Genomic DNA, 15,770 nt, shown 5'->3' on the forward strand with positions numbered 1-15,770 from the left:
GTCAAGTGCAGACATGCTATCTATTTTTATAGTGCCAAATAAAATTATCAGTAGGTGTTGTTTCTAAGGGTTACTTTCATTTGGTAGAATTGCAAGGATGAGATATATCCATGAGGAAAGGGAAGGAGAGTGCTAAAAGGATTGTGCATGATACTTAAGGGTATAAAGAGGAGTGTATGGGTTATCACACAATATAGGGATCCACAAAAAGGATTGATAGTTAGAGAAGAGGCACATCATTTACTAGCCCATTTTCAATGAGCAGGTAAGAAAGGCGATCTAACCTCTATTTTTTAATGATAAGAAATGTAAGGATTTAAAGGATTGTAATATGACCCAATTGCATACATTTGTGTTATAAAAGAAAATTCTCCACTATAGAAGCTTTCTAAGTGCCCATCAAAATGGTCAATACTTTCAAAACAATAGAAAGCATGTTATGGTGAAATGGCTTCTCTTCTTGACCACCACAGAATTGATGCTATACCTATATCTACTAGCATGATCATCAAGAACTTGTGTGCTATGTAGGGAGCAATCCCCACATGGTTTCAAAAGTTCTATATATTAAGCTACCTTCCTCTGTGCGTGTTCTCAAGGTCTAGTGGATATCCTCAAGATGGTGTCTCTCTTTTTCCTCTGAGGTTGAATGGATCAAGGAAACCTATATATAAGCCTAGTCACCTTTTTATCTATGCCTATGCCTCACCCTATGAAACTCACTTGAAGCCCACACCCAATGGCCTTTTAATAAGAATTCACTTGTGCCATCAATATTTCCATGATCCTCACACTACTAAACCTTCAATAGCCTATCTTTAACTCCATTTTCATAGCTTTGTAGTTTATGAATATCCTATATAAAGATATTAGAGAGTACATAGTAGCAGGTTCAATGAGTTCAACTAGGATTTCATTTTCAATGAGGTTATCATCATCTCCTAACTTTCTTTTTAGCCTACTTACATGAAAAACTAGATGTACTCTACATCCCTCTGGTGAGGCTAATTTATAAGCAAGTTCTCCAATTGTCTTAAGTATGGTGAATGGTCCACAATACCTAGGAGACAACTTTGGACATTTACATGTTTTTAGGAATTCAAAAGATTCAGGTACCCTGAGATAAACTTTCTCATTTACTTCAAACTCCAACCTTCTACGGTGGGGGTTTGCATAACTTCTTGCTCTTATCCCGAGCCCTTCTGATGCTGTCCTTAGCTAGCTTGAGCATTTGATCCATATCCTCAAGAAGGTCTTTGGCTGCTTGAATCTTCTCTTTTTCGAGTCCCATTGCAACTAGGGCTCTAGGTTGAAATCCATACATAATCATGAATGGACTAAAACCTGTTAGTTGAATGTTTTGCACTTATGCAAATTTTAATATGAGCAAATATTGTTCCCAATTAGTTTTCCGTTTACTTACATATGCTCGAAGAATATCCTCAATGACCTGATTAACCCTTTTCGTTTGACCATCACTATCTGGATGATCCACTGTGCTCATATTCAAAGAAGTTCCCAGCCTCATAAACACGGCCCTCGAAAAATGGCTATTAAATTTGCTATCCTGGTCACTAACAATACCGGCTGGTAGCCCATACAATTTATAAATATGCTCCATAAATAGCATAGCTAATTCAAGAGTTCTAACCTATTCATTGGTTGGAATAAAGTGAGCCATCCTGATCAACCAATCCACAATTACCCACACAGAGTCATGTCCCCTCTGTGTCCTAGGTAATCCAACAATAAAATCCATGGAGATGCTTTTCCATTTTCCAGATATGGAATCTAGAAAACCATTCTGAAATTGAGTAAAATTGAATTCATTAACAATTGGTTCGGCTTAGGGAGTCTTCTACCACATTAAACTTTCCCTTCCGATATGCCAAATGGAAATCTAAATTTCAGCCCATCTAGCTTTTCGTCCTTTAAGCTATGGCTGATTGCAAATCCACTTAATGCTTTCTTGATAAAAAATTATCTCAAATTTGGCACCATACAAATCTGGGGCACCCGCGAATCGGGAGCAAAGTGAGGGCATCTTAGCTCAGTGGCTTGTGCACATTTGGAGAGGCAATGAGTAGCAAAAATGGCGCACCAATCGAAGCAATAGGCAGCTGAAAATTGAAGATGCAAGACATGGAATGGAATGGAAAGGAAAAGCAAGACTAGAAAAGCATAAAGGAAATGAAATAATGCGAGAAAGAAATATACAACCAAACAAAGTACTTACATGATCAAGAAAGGCATAAGGCTTGATGAAAATGACAATGAAAGTACAATGCCTTTATAGGATAGGCACACACACTCTAAGTGTCAAATGTATATGGGATAAGTCCCATAGTGACACATGGCACTCTAGGATATAAAGTAGTGTAGTAATACTCTAGAACACACTAAAAGTCACTCAAATTGACTCCATTTCCTAACACCCCCCCATGGAGGAAAGGTGAGGGACTATTGGAATGAAACCAAGAACAAAACATGACAATTATGGTCATCAAAACTATGCATGCCGGTCTAGAACTAGACATGGCTGCCACACAATCTCAAAGGCAAGTGAGCATGGCTCAGAGGCTAGTGAGCATAACATAGAAATCTCATCTAGCATGGCTCAGAGGCTCATCATGCATGGATGCATGATCAACTCAAAGGTCTAGGAGACCAATGCACCAACACATAGACCTATCAAAGCCAAAAAACACATGGCTCCCACAGTACATCCCTACCTGGCTCCAAAGACTAATGAGGAACATGGAGTCACACACCAAAAATATAAAAGAAATACATCATTTTAGGAGGACTATCCAAGGCAAAGGACCTTTATTGACTCAACACACATGATTTATTGCATTCATTTTTTAGAAACAACCCCCAGGGTAGAGTACCCAAATATATTATGCTTTAGAAAGCAAAATCATAATCTCCATCATCCTCTAGATGCGGGAAACAAACTGTAAGAGCATGATCCTGTGTCCACAGGTCATCTTTGTCTGCATCATCACTAGTGGCAGATGCCATTCAACTGGCATGATCCTTCGATTGTTGTTGAGCAAGCTTCTGGTAACACCTGTCCTCCGTATGACCGACCTTGTTGCAGTAAGTGCACTTGAATGGCTTGAATGTCTTTCCTCGTGCTAGTGGAGTCAATGGCCTAGGTCTTCATTTGCTGGTGGAGGCAAGAGCCTATGTAGTATCCACTGAATAGGATGGAGATTCTTTGTTGCAGCGATCCTTTTCAAGCAAAAGAGACACCATATCTTTGAATGTAGTCGATGCAATGTGAAGTACTTCAAGAGCATTCTCAAAGCGAGAAATCCCTTCCATACTTGTCATCAGGGCAGCCATTTTGTCCTCGTTGTCCGGGCAATACTTCAAATTGAAGAGTTGTTGAACTAAAGATTGAATTTTTGCTATATGCGCACTCAAAGTATCAGACTCTTCCATTTTCAGCTTATAAAATTGCATTTTCAGAAATACCTTGAAGTTGGTGATCTTGTTACCAAATATATTCTCGAGGCGTGCCCAAATCTCCTTTGCCTTGGATTTGAAGTCGATGTGATGAATCAATGAATCATCTAGGCAAAGCCCAATGATTGCGATGGCCGTCGAATTTTGTTGCTTCCAAATCTTTCGTGTTTGAGGCTCCGTGGATGCCTCAAGTGATTCATCATCTTCGATGGCATCCCAAACATTCTCCTTCATGAGAAGGAGTTGCACTTTTGTTTGCCATGTAGGAAATCCGTCCTCCTTGAATTTGTCCACAAGAAGAGAGTTGGTGGAAAGCAAACCCATAAAGCTGGCAGCTAGGAGAGAGAAGAGTGATGGATAGAATGAAGGGCACAGGCAAGCTGAGGGAGAAATGGAGGGCTGAGGAAGAAATGGGAAAAAAATGGAGGGCTGAGGAAGAAATGGCGGGCAAAGGAAGAAATGGCGGGCACAATGGAGATGTAGGAGAGGCAGCAATGGGTAGATAAGAGGAGCGGGCAAGCTGTACGGGCAGAGAGTACATGTAGACTTTACGGCACAAGAGTGTGTACTGTTATACTGCTATTCGTACAGTTGGTACGGACAGAGAAGCGAGCAGAATGATGGGCTTGCTGCGAGCTGCTGCGAGCTGGGCACTAGGCCAAGAGAATGGTGACTAGAAGCGAAGCATGGAGCTGCCACGAAAGGAGCTGAGATGACTCACACCATTGGAGTTGCCACGACCCTTGAGTTAAGTTGCCATTGTTGGTGAGGCTCAAGGTGGAGGGAGTAGAGCTCAAGATGGAATTGGAGAAGCCATTCCTCCAAGGGGAATGAGGGAGAGAGGCTTCAATGTCCTCAGTCTCCCTTGGAAGATAGTCTAGCTCTGATACCATATGAAGATGCAAGACATGGAATGGAATGGAAAGGAAAAGCAAGACTAGAAAAGCATAAAGGAAATGAAATAATGCGAGAAAGAAATATACAACCAAGCAAAGTACTTACATGATCAAGAAAGGCATAAGGCTTGATGAAAATGACAATGAAAATACAATGCCTTTATAGGATAGGCATACACACTGTAAGTGTCAAATCTATATGGGATAAGTCCCATAGTGTCACATGGCACTCTAGGATATAAAGTAGTGTAGTACTACTCTAGAACACACTAAAAGTCACTCAAATTTACTCCATTTCCTAACAAAAATGGCATAGTAGATGGGTAGTCTGTACAGGCACACTGGTAGGATTGCGAATAGTAAAGAGGACTGGTACGGACCTGTCGTGCACAATGGCAGAAGCAACATCAGTTGGCGGCAGTCCCGAGGGCTCGTACGGGCTCTGTACGGCCCTGACTGCAGTACGGATCAGCCGTATAGTACGGACTGTACGGCCTGCTTGCAGCAAGTTATATGGCTTGTTTGCAACCGGCTGGAGCAGTTGGAGACGAAGCTACTAATGCGGCTGATGGCGAGGCAAAAGAAGCAGCTGTTGGTGAGCCATTTTGGGCTGAATAAGGGGAAGTTGATGGTGGGTGAGGTAGATCAGCTCCGAAGGTGAGACTAAGGAGTGAAAGGGAGCTCAATCGTGGAGGAGAGAGGAGCTTCCATTTGTGGGCTTCTCTCATTCTCTAAGTAGAGCAAGAAGACAGGGAAGGTAGGAAGGGAGGCTCTAATACCACATGAAGGAACATGGTGGAGAGAGGGAGAGAGAGAGAGGGTAGGCTAGGGAGAGAGGAAGTGATACTCAAAAGGAGACATAATGAAATGGAAATGAAATAACTAGAGCAATGAACAAAAATGAGAGCACTCACATGTATACCAAAGAGCTTTTTTTTTTTTTTTGCAAAAAGAGACTTCTATTAAGTATTAAAGAAAAACCGTTAGAGCAAGCTCCATACGGGATACATCATGCAATGCACAAAAAGCTCAAGAGCCAAAAAGAAAGGATTGAGGCTGATAGTGCCATCTCAATCCGGTAGAAACCTCCGAGAAAAAGGGAGAACCTCTCCAAACTCGAAGAAATATAGTCCTTCTAGAAGAGGCTGCCCGTGAAGGGCCCTGCATGCTAGCCCATATGGCTATCAAAGTGTGAACCGTTTCAGACCAAATACTGTAATGGGTGTATTTGGGTGCCATCCAAGGCCTCAGTACATCTGGCTCTCCAAATATGCCAAGAGGAAATGCTAGCCAAAATCTCCCAAGAGGTGTCCACTGAAACATGAGAAGCTCTGAAGGGAGTAAGTGGTACATCCTGTAGAGAGCAGGGCTCTATCACTTGCCGGCGGACCAAGAGTGCCCAAGAAGAAGGCTCACCCTCATAAAACACGTGGGGCCCGGTAAGAGATAACCATGCGACCGAGCCCCAAGTCATGAAGAAAGGGGAAGTGTGAAAGATGCTGAGTATCCGAGCAACCCCTTTCCAAACAGTCCTCGCCTGACTGCAGTCCTAAAGGCAATGTTGCACCGACTCCTCTGCAGAATGGCATCGAGGACAAGTGGGATCAGCCCCAAATTGTGATCTTCACAGGTTCACTACAATCCCTCCATGAATAGAAAGCCAAAAGAAAAGAGTGATCTTTCTATTTCTGAGGGATTTCCAGAGCCTCCTCCAGAAATTTCTATGCAAGTCTGCGGTGATGAAGAAGCTTTTCCAATGGGGGGCTCTAGAGGGAATCCAACCCCTACTGTTCAGCTGAAACCTCCTGGCATTGCCAACCGTGAAACAAAAGAAGGGAATCCCCCTCTCTCGGTGCCCATGATCTATCCATTCCCACTCTCCTGGGTCCCACTGCAAGCACTTGATAGGTGCACCTCCATATAACCACAACCTCCAGGATCCCAAGGCCAAGAGCAGAGGGTCGGGGTCTAAGTACCACTACAAGCCCGCTCCAAGGTCCACAAAACCAGCAATCCTGACAGGCTGAAAGGCAACCTCAAGAAGAATGCCATCCTTGGATGTAGAAAGTAAACCTCCATCCCCAACATCAAAGACCAGTGCGTCTTCCCCAAGACCTCAGAAAGCGATCACCTGTAAAGGAACTGATGTCCTCGAAAAAGCCCCCATCCAAGTGGTGGAAGTAATAGGCAGCTCAACTGTCCATTCCACCGGGATGGCTACATCTATCTACTGAATCCTGTGTGCTACCCCTCTGAGGTGACTCACGGTCTGCAGTCTCTGATCCACAGGTAGCCTGATAAAAGATTTCCAAGTGCCTATTGTGTAGGCGGGGCCTCTCTCCCATTTAGACCACTGCATGTAATGGGAAGTGCCCAGTGGTCTGGCATGCTCGTCGAGAATACTATCATTCCAAATGATTGGCTACCTATCAATCTCTTCGATGGTAGAAGGTGGAATCCTTCGAAGAGTGTTCTTGAAGCTCCCCCAAGCTTTCAGGTTGGCAGTCATGAGAGGAGAGGCAGGAGATCTGAGAGGGGCTGATGTGAAAATCCATCGAGGGCTGTCCACCCAATCATCTCCCAAGGTTGGTGTGCAAGCCTGAATGCATCCAAAAAAGAAATCCTTCCAAGGTTCCTGCCCAGGCATGAGTCCCCTCACCACCACCTTACAAAGCAAAGCCCTACACTACAAGTCCGGGTCAATGACATTAAGGCCCCCTTCACATGTAGGGAGAATAATAGTCTCCCAGGCCACCCTTGCTGCAACATCTGCTGTGCCATCAAGTCCACTCCATAAAAAATTCCTGATTGGTCTAATGAGCTGAGTGATGCAATCCCTAGACTGGCACCAGCAAGAACACACGAACCAGGAGGTGGCCAAGAGAACCTGGTTCACTACCACAACTCTAGATGCAAGGTCGAGTTTGGCAGAGCTCTAGAAAAGGAGCTTTTTCCTTATACTTTCTAGTACTGGGGCAAACTGCTATGCTGGAGAGATGTCCAATCCTACCTGGCATCCCAAATACCTGATAGGAACACCCCTCTGAATCTAAGAAAAACCAATGTCAACTCCCCAGCCTGGAGTATCCTCATCACTGATCCAAAAGCCAAAGGATTTATGCCAGTTAATGTGTGCCCCTGCAGCTGAGCAAAAGATATCCAAGGCTGTCCGGAAAGAATCAAGTGATTGCAAGGAGGCCTGAATAAAAATAGCAGTGTCATCAGCCAACTCACAGTCAAAAAGCTCCTGCTCCTGTCTCAAGGGCAGTCTCAGTCCAAAAAGCTCAGCCTGAGATCTAAGGAAGATACTCATAGCTTCTGCCACAAAAAGAAAGAGGAAGGGGGCTAAAGGGCATCCTTGACGAACTGATCTGGAAATCTGAAACCTGTCACCCCTTACCCCTCCAATCAAAATCTGGCTTCTGTAAAGGGAGGCCACCCCTCTGATCCAAGCATCTAAAAATCCAAACCGTAGAAGAGTGCCCTCAAGAAAACCCCAATCTACTCTATCATAGGCTTTCTCAAGTCCAAGAGTAAAACTGCTAGCCTCTATCCACTCTGCACAGCCCACTCTGTGGCTTCCCAAAAGGAAAAGATATTATCAAAAATGCTCCTGCCATGCACAAAGCCTGTCTGAGTATCATGGATGAGATCTGGAAGAAAGGGCTGAAGTCGGATGCTGATCGCCTTGGCAAGGATTTTGTAAAGAGTGCCCAAAAGAGTCATGGGTCTCCAATGGGATACAAAATTCCTGTCGCCACCTTTCGGGATAAGGTGAATGAGTCTCTCAGTCAGTGAGTCAGCTATCTCGCCCGAGTCCCGAATGCCCTGCAGGGCTGAAGTAATATGATCACCTATCATATCCCAAAAGGCTATAAAAAAAGAGGGAGTAAGACCATCGGAACCAGGGCACTTGCCCTTATGAAGGGCAGAAAGAGCAGTCTTGAACTCTGTGTTGGTAAAGTGTGCATCAAGTGAGCATAACATCTCTGGGATGACCAACACAGGTAAACTCTGCCAAACTTCATCTCTAGCCACCTCTCTGGCCTGTGAGTTTGGATCTGCGGAAAGAAGGGAGGTATAAAAATTTGTCGCTAAGTGCATGACGGTCTCCGGATGGGACTGCAAAACGCCGTCAGAGTCAATAAGCTGCCTGACACTCTCTCTACTATGTCTGGGGTCCAAGTGTAGATAAAAAGTGTTTATTGACTCTCCCTCCCATCTTTATCCAAAAGGACTCCCGTGCATGGCAGGCATACTCTGCTCTCTGATCAAGCAAGATCTGCAAGTGAGCCCTTGCCGCAGCAAGGCGCTCCTGTATCCAAGCATCTGAAGGTCGTTTTTGCTCTTCCCTCTGAAGGGCTGCCAATTGCCGGCGGATACCGATCTCTCGCCTGAGTACCTCACCACGCCAAGCACTAGCAACTGAGTGATAGAAGTCGCTGATACTGTCAAGTGCTGTGGCCACATGTGAAGGACTGGCCACCCCCCCTGCATATGGGAAACCCAGATCTCCAACACTGCCTCTGTGAGAGTCTCATCCGTGTATAAGGCGTCTGGGATCCTGATACTATGAGACCGTCCTCTCATATGAGGCTCTGAAATGGACAAAATTACCGGAAAATGGTCTGAAGTGGAAACACCGGGTGCAATGCAAACTGTACCCCCTCTATCAAGAGCCCAGTCACCCACATAGAATCTGTCAATCTGAGCATGGATAGGCATCTGCACCCTATGGTTCGACCATGAAAACAAAAGTGACTGAGACTGAACAAGAAATGCATCATCTGACCAAACATCTCTACCACTGAACCTAAACAAGAAGGCATCCCAGGCTGCTCTCTCAAGGGAGTGGATACCACCTTCTCTACCCCCTTTCTTATCTGAAGGTGCCTCAACCATGTTGAAGTCACCTCCAATAATCCATGAATCCGGAATGTCAGCCCACGAGAGCAACTCTTTCCAAAACAAAACACGGTCCCCTCTGTTGTTCGGAGCATAAAGGTTGAGGAAACCAACCTTACGTCCGTCAATCAGAAGTAAAACCCACTGGGCCTTGGAGGGGGTTATGGTACTGTGTCCAATGACCAGAGGGAGAACAGAGTCTAAAACTGAAATGCATGTACCTCCTCTGGTTCCCAAGGCAGGAAGCCAAAAAGTCCGACGTGAGAGCAGTTTACCTGACTTGGAGCAATCTCTGATATCCAGGTTGTGTTCTTGAAGAAAAAGAATGTCTAGGGAACCACCTGAAACACCTGGATGGAGCTGATTCCTAATCAGCTGTCTGCGACGGCGATGAGGGATGCCGCCCAATCCCTGTATATTCCAACTGGCTATCCTCATCGGCGGGAGGAAGTGGGTTGGAATACCTTACCCGACCTGGTGGCGGAAATAGAAGCCTCTACCGGAGCAAACCTCCTGCCATACACACGAGGTCCGAGGGGAGGAAAGTCCACAGGTGAGAGAGAGAAGGATCTCTCAACCGGGAAGCTGATAACTGGCTCTCCAAAAGTAGAGGGTACAAAGTCATCATCTGGGAGGGTAGAGAGGTCCTCTAAAGCGGAAAAAGACTTCCGTTGAGCCAGTCCTGGAGAGGGGGTACGAAGGATTCCTACCGAAGCAGGAAGAGAATGTAGAACCCCTTTCCCTCTGTCCAAAGAGGGAGGCACCTGTACAGGATCCTAATCAAAAAGTGGTGCAGACGAGGTGCCAACGACCTGTGCTGCTAAGGAAGGTACAGCCTGATCCAAGGGTGGAGTCGAACAAGGCTCTTGAACAGTAGTCTCCTCCTGAGGCTCCAAGGGGGTAGCCTCCTAAGAGGTGGAGGAGTGAACTAGAGTAGAGGGCCTAGCTGCGATTGGAACCCACCATGGGCCAGAGGTGGCGCAGGGTGCCGAAGGGACTCGAGTAGCCCTAGGAGAGGGGGGAGCCCGTGTCTGAGGCCGTGTCTGTGGAGCGGTATGTCCTGCTCCAGCTCTCTGTCGTAAACTAGTACGAGCTGGTTGCTTTGTGGGCCTCTTTTTCTTCTTTGGGCAATCTCTGGCAAAGTGCCCCGAGGATCTGCAAATCCTGCACTAGTCTGCCGACCTGCAACCTCAAATCTCTGGCGGAAGAAAGACCCCGGGTCGCTGTAGCATGATCTGGTCATCTGAAATATTGGGGTCCTGGACAATGACCCTAACCCTGGGAACCCCGTCCATCCTAACTGCCTCAGCAGCCGAAAAGGGCTCGCTAGGGAGAGGGGGGATCTCTGCCACCACACCAAACCTCTCGCCAATAACTGAAAGAAGCCGGTGATAAACTGAGGGAAGACCAGGGAACCTGATGAAAACAGAAACTCCCTGCTTGTCCTCTTCAACTGGGTCAAATCCCAGTTTGAAAGGAAACAAGAAGATCCTCATGTAGCCTAGAAGCAGAAACCCGGCCTATAGTAGGTCTCTCGTGACATCCGGGGAATCTAGGCACACTTGAAAGAAACCCCGTCCCAACAAACGAACATCCTTGAGGTGGGGGGCGAGGTCCTGAGGGAGCGCCGATAGCATCCAATCTCTAGCTTGTAATCTGGAAGGATGTGAGCCATGAATGCATGCGAAGAGAGTCGTGGAACACTCATGTTCAAAATCCTTTTGCAACTGCTGTAGCTCTCGTCTTTTGAAAAAGTGACAGTTCTCGTGGCCGGTGTGAGCGGAGACGGATTGGCTGAATGGGAACCCATTCGTCAATTGAGGTGTGTTGGCCGATTTAAACACAAAAAATAGAAACTCCATCCGCTTTCCTGAACCCCAAGAGACCCCTATAGGAGAATAGGGGTAACCCAGAAGAAGGAGAGGGTGATGAAGAAGGGAGGAGGGAAGAGGAGGGGAAGATAGGGGAGAGGAGGAGTGGAGGAGAGGGGGAGAAGAGGAGTAGAGGAGAGGGGAAGGAGAGGGGAGGAGAGGCTGCTGCGGGGTGAAAGCAGCAGCAGGAGCCGGGGGGGGGGGGGGGGGGGGGGAGCAGTAGGTTGCAGCGGGGGGAGAGCAGCAGCGGGTGCAAGGGGGGAGCAGCAGGCTGCAGCGCAGGGCAGCAGCGGGCGGGGAAGGGGGGGGAGGCTGCAGCGCAGGGGGGGAGGCTACAGCGCGAGGGAAGGGGCAGTGCGGGGGAGAGGGTAGGTAGCGAGGAGGGAAGGGAGGGGGCAAGCAGCAAGGAGCGGGGACAACTACAGGCGGGGAAGGGGGGGGAGGAGGCTGCAGCATAGGGGGGGGAGGCTGCAGCGCGAGGGAAGGGGCAGTGCAGGGAGAGGGCAGGTAGCGAGGAGGGAAGGGAGGGGGCAAGCAGTAGGGAGCGGGGAGAGAGGAAGCAGGGAGTGGGATATGGAGCAGTAGCAGGAGGGAAGAAAGGGGGCAGCGAGGGAAGGAGCAGGAGGAGGAGCAGGGAGTGGGGGAGCAGCAGCAACAGGGAGCGGAGAGAGGAGTGAGGAGGGGAGCAGGAGGAGCGGGGAGCAGCAGCAGTTGCAAGAGATGTGATTTTCATACGAAGTATACCAAAGAGCTTGTACTTTGATACTTTATTAATTTGACACTAGACAAGTACAGCTCTTATATAAGAGCACACGCACACATATGAACACCTATGCATATGGGATAATTCCCAATATGACACGTTGCATCCATAGGACACACTAGACTAGAACTCACACTCGAACACACCAAACTGACTCAACTTGGCTTCATATTCTAACAATAACTCCCAATGTGACACGTGGCATCCAGATGAGACACTAGATTAGAACTCACTAGAACACACCAAACTGCCTCATCTTGACTCCATTTCCTAACATCTAAAAGACTCTACCATCTTTTTGAAACATAATGAAGCTATTTAAATAACTCCGTTGTAAGTTATGCTTAAGACTATACAACCATTCTCAACCAAGGACAACATCGGTTCAATTGAGGTGCATGATTTGGAAATCTAAGGCAAACTGGTAACCTTGAATATCCACCTCTACACCATGAATCATGGTTTTCCAAACCTTTTTATCACTTCCCTTTGCTAGAGAGACCACATATTTATGGGCACTTGGACCCTCTGGCAACTTCAATTTCTTAACTTATGAATAGTTTAAGAAATTGTGTGTTGCGCTATCATTGACCATAGCTCTTACTTTTTGTCTTTGAATTTTCTATGCATCCTCATTAAATCATGACCAGAGGTGGGCTGCCACATTACCAATTATAGAAAACACATGTGGGTGTTGTCCTCATGATAAACCTCTACATCAATGTTCTTTTCAGTACCATTAAGCAGCAACACCTACACTACGTGTACTTGTTTTTGTGGAGGCCTATTTGGGGATTTAGCTCCTGCCTGTTTATTTTTAGGGCAAATCCAAGCTGCATGATCTTTACCAAACATTTAAAGCAAATAATTTTCTGCTTGGCCTTTTCAATCCTCTTTCTTTAGGAGATGATATTTTTGTGTTTGAGGTTTCTTAGCTGGTGCTTGAGAAGCCGCCTTCTTGAAGTGTCCCTTCCTTTTCAAATTGGAAAATTTGTTGAACCTAAGAGCAAAACCTGTTTGTTTCAAAGTTTCAGCTTTGGATTTCCCCATCGTGTCATCGTATATTTGGGCATATTCTATTGCTTCTTCAAAGGCCTTGGGAGAATTTCTTATCACCCCAACCTTATAGGTGTCTTTTAGACCTCTCACGAAGCATCTTATCTTTTGGAATTCGTCGATTCCTTTCAACTTAAGGACTACCTCCCTATAGTTCACTATGTACTAGACTAAAGTGTTCTTGTCCCAAGTGTCCCAAGCTCTTTCTAACATGTTTTCAAGTAAAAACTCCTTTAAGAAGGTTCAAACTCAGCCCAATACCTAGCAATCCTATCATTTTTTCTGAGGCTCATCCACGATTTATAGACCTCATTTCCAAGGAAAAGACTCACTTCCACGACTTGATTTTCAGGAGGGGTGTTTCTGAGTTGATGGAAGTCTTGCCACTATTATGGATAAAATTGTCTAAGGAAAAAGGCATTAATATGTATGTGTGTTTGTATATGTGGCAATAGTATAATAAAATATGGTGTGCATAGGGCCCAAGGTTGAGGTTGCAGGGCATGACCATGTGCCACCCTTCCATGTAAGAGGACCCATAAGGTGTGTTGTACATAATCCATGATAGTAATATTACCATTCAGGATGCAAAGGATCAGCCTATTTTGGGGAGAACCAGGGAAAGCACAAAAAGTGCTCATGGACAGGTAAATTTTACATTGATGACCTCTGCTATGGAAGCTGAAACTGAGCCTCAAAGGTTTGAGGATGCACAGGGACATCCTTCATGGCAGAAAGCCATGGAATCTGAAATTAGGTCCATTGAAAAGAATGCCACATGGGATTTTGGTTGATGCACCCATTGGTAAAAATATTGTGGGCACCAAATGGATCTATAAGATGAAGTATCATTCCGATGATACTGTGGAAAAATACAAGGCCCCTCTTGTTGCCAAGCGGTATGCTCAAGAAGAGGGAATTGACTATGAGGAGACTTTTGCTCCTATAGCCAAAATGACTACCATTCATTGTGTCATCTCTCTTGCTGCAAATTATGGTTGGTCGGTAATGGAACTAGATAGGAGGCATGCTAGGCTAGTTTACATATTAAACATGATGAAATGGAAATGGAAAGCAAAAGGAAATGAGATGCTAGAAAGAAATGAACAACCAAAGGAAAGTACTTACACAACCAAAGAGGCTTGAGGCTTGATTAATTTCACAAGTGAAAGTACAATTCCTTTACAAAATAGGCACACACACACTTAGTACCAAATGTATATGGGATAGCTCCCTATATGACACGTGGCACTCGTAGACACCTAGTACTATAAAACTCACACTAGGACTCACTAGAACATTCCAAAACTAACTCAACTTGACTCCATTTCCTAACATCCCCCCATGGAGAAAAGGTGAGTGACTATTGGAATGGAATCAAGAATATGACAATGAAAGTCATCGAGCTATGCAATGACTCCCATGCTAACTCAAAGGCAAGTGAGCATGGCTCAGAGGCTAGTAAGCATGGTATAGACCCAGAGGCTCAACTAGCATGGCTCAAAGGCTCATCATGCATGGATGTATAACCAACTCAGAGGTCTAGAAGACCAATGCACCAACATCCTAGAACTCACATGCCAGACCTGATAAATAGAACTATCAAAGCCAATAAATGGCTCCCATAGTACATCCCCCTCCTGGCTCCACGGACCAATGATGGACATGGAGCCACACACCATAGAAAACCCATACATCATTTTAGGAGGAGTACGCAAGGCAGAGAACCTTTATTGACACAACACGCATGATTTATTGCATTCATTTTTGGGAAACATCCCTAGGGCAGAGTACCCAAATACAACATGCTTAGAAAATAAATGGATCATCATCGCCATCGCCCGCTGGAGGGAGAGAGAGAGAGCAGTGAGAGCATGAACTTGTGTTGGAGGGTCGTCATCTTCATCATCACTACTGGCGGCTGCAACCCATCTGGCATGGTCCTTAGTTTGTTGTTTGGCAAGCTTCCGGTAGCATCTGTCCTCCGTATGACCAAGCTTGTTACAAAAGGTGCACTTGAGAGGCTTGAATGGCTTTGTCTTTCCATGTGCTGGTGGACGCCTAGGTTTCCATTTGTTGGTGGAGGCAAGAGCCTCTGTAGTACCTGAAGAAGAGATCGGAGATTCTTTGTTCCGGCGATCTTTTTCGAGAAGAAGAGTCACCATATCATCAAAGGTAGTCGTGGCAAGCCTAAATATTTCAAGAGTGTGCTCAAAATGAGTGACTCCTTTCATACTCTTCATGAGGACAACCATTTTTGTCCTCGTTGTCTAGGAAACACTTCAGGTTGGAAAGTTGTTGAACAAGAGATTGCATTTTTGCTAAATGTGCACTCAATGTATCAATATCATGCATTTTCAATTTATAAAATTGGTGCTTCAAGAAAACTTTGGAGTTTGTGATTTTGTTACCACCAAAAAGATTCTTGAGACGTGCCCATATTGCCTTGGTTGTTGATTTGAAGTCGATGTGATGAGTCAAAGTATCATCGAGGCAAACTCCGAGGCAAACTCCGATAATAGCGATAGCTTTTGAGTTGTGTTGCTTCCATGTCTTAGTTGTTGAGGATCTGTTGTGGAAGCGTCATCCTCAATAACATCCCATACATTTTCTTTCATGACGAGTAGCTGCACCTTAGTTTGCCAAGTAGTTGAATCCACCTCCTCGATAATGTGTAGGTCGAGGTGTGACCCCTATCCCAGACCCTCTAGCCCTTCTATAATGCAAGTATTGTCGAGCCTTTGGTTTCCCGCCTCACAATAACCGAGGAACAGACTTCTGCGACTATGGTGGACGTAACATGGA

The 15,770-nt window shown here is 45.7% G+C and overlaps 1 protein-coding gene across 1 annotated transcript in view; it reads left to right on the forward strand.

The window, feature by feature from the left end:
- Positions 1-15,770, forward strand: part of LOC147885427 (uncharacterized) — a 382,071-nt gene that overhangs the window by 139,051 nt on the left and 227,250 nt on the right. The gene's annotated exons all lie outside the window — the stretch shown is intronic.

This window comes from Dipteris shenzhenensis, chromosome 25 (assembly GCF_047967505.1).
Source record: "Dipteris shenzhenensis isolate YYH24624 ecotype China chromosome 25, Dip_SZ_1.0, whole genome shotgun sequence".
NCBI lineage: Eukaryota > Viridiplantae > Streptophyta > Polypodiopsida > Gleicheniales > Dipteridaceae > Dipteris > Dipteris shenzhenensis.